The sequence below is a fragment of the Physeter macrocephalus genome, chromosome 21 (genome assembly GCF_002837175.3).
Source record: "Physeter macrocephalus isolate SW-GA chromosome 21, ASM283717v5, whole genome shotgun sequence".
Taxonomy (NCBI): Eukaryota; Metazoa; Chordata; class Mammalia; order Artiodactyla; family Physeteridae; genus Physeter; species Physeter macrocephalus.
The window spans coordinates 31,963-33,115 of NC_041234.1; positions in this window are offsets into that span (position 1 = coordinate 31,963).

The window sequence follows — 1,153 nt, forward strand, 5'->3', positions numbered from 1 at the left end:
GACCTGGAAGACAGAATGGTGGAATTCACTGCTGCGGAACAGAATAAAGAAAAAAGAATGAAAAGAAATGAAGACTGCCTAAGAGACCTCTGGGACAACGTTAAACGCAACAACATTCGCATTACAGGGGTCCCAGGAGGAGAAGAGAGAGAGAAAGGACCCGAAAAAATATTTGAAGAGATTATAGTCGAAAACTTCCCAAACATGGGAAAGGAAATAGCCACCCAAGTCCAGGAACCGCAGCGAGTCCCATACAGGATAAACCCAAGGAGAAACACGCCGAGACACATAGTAATCAAATTGGCAAAAATTAAAGACAAAGAAAAATTATTAAAAGCAGCAAGGGAAAAACGACAAATAACATACAAGGGAACTCCCATAAGGTGAACAGCTGATTTCTGAATAGAAACTCTACAAGCCAGAAGGGAGAGGGATCATATAGTTAAAGTGATGAGAGGGAAGGACCTACAACCAAGATTACTCTACCCGGCAAGGATCTCATTCACATTCGATATAAAACAGACTTTAAAAGAAAGAATGTTACAAGACACAAGGAAGGACACTACATTGATGATCAAGGAATCAATCCAAGAAGAAGATGTAACAATTACAAATATATATGCACCCAACATAGGAGCACCTCAATACATAAGGCAACTGCTAACAGCTGTCAAAGAGGAAATCGACAGTAACACAATAATAGTGGGGGACTTTAACATCTCACTTACACCAATGGACACATCATGCAAACAGAAAATTAATAAGGAAACAGAAGCTTTAAATGACAGCATAGACCAGATAGATTTCATGGATATTTATAGGACATTCCATCCTAAAACAGCAGATTACACTTTCTTCTCAAGTGCGCACGGAACATTCTCCAGGATACATCACATCTTGGGTCACAAATCAAGCCTCAGTAAATTTAAGAAAATTGAAATAATATCAAGCATCTTTTCTCACCACAACGCTATGGGATTAGAAATGAATTACAGGGAAAAAAACATAAAAAACACAAACACATGGAGGCTAAACAATACGTTACTAAATAACCAAAAGATCACTGAAGGAATCAAAGAGGAAATCAAAACATACCTAGAGACAAATGACAATGAAAACACAACGATCCAAAACCTATGGGATTCAGCAAACG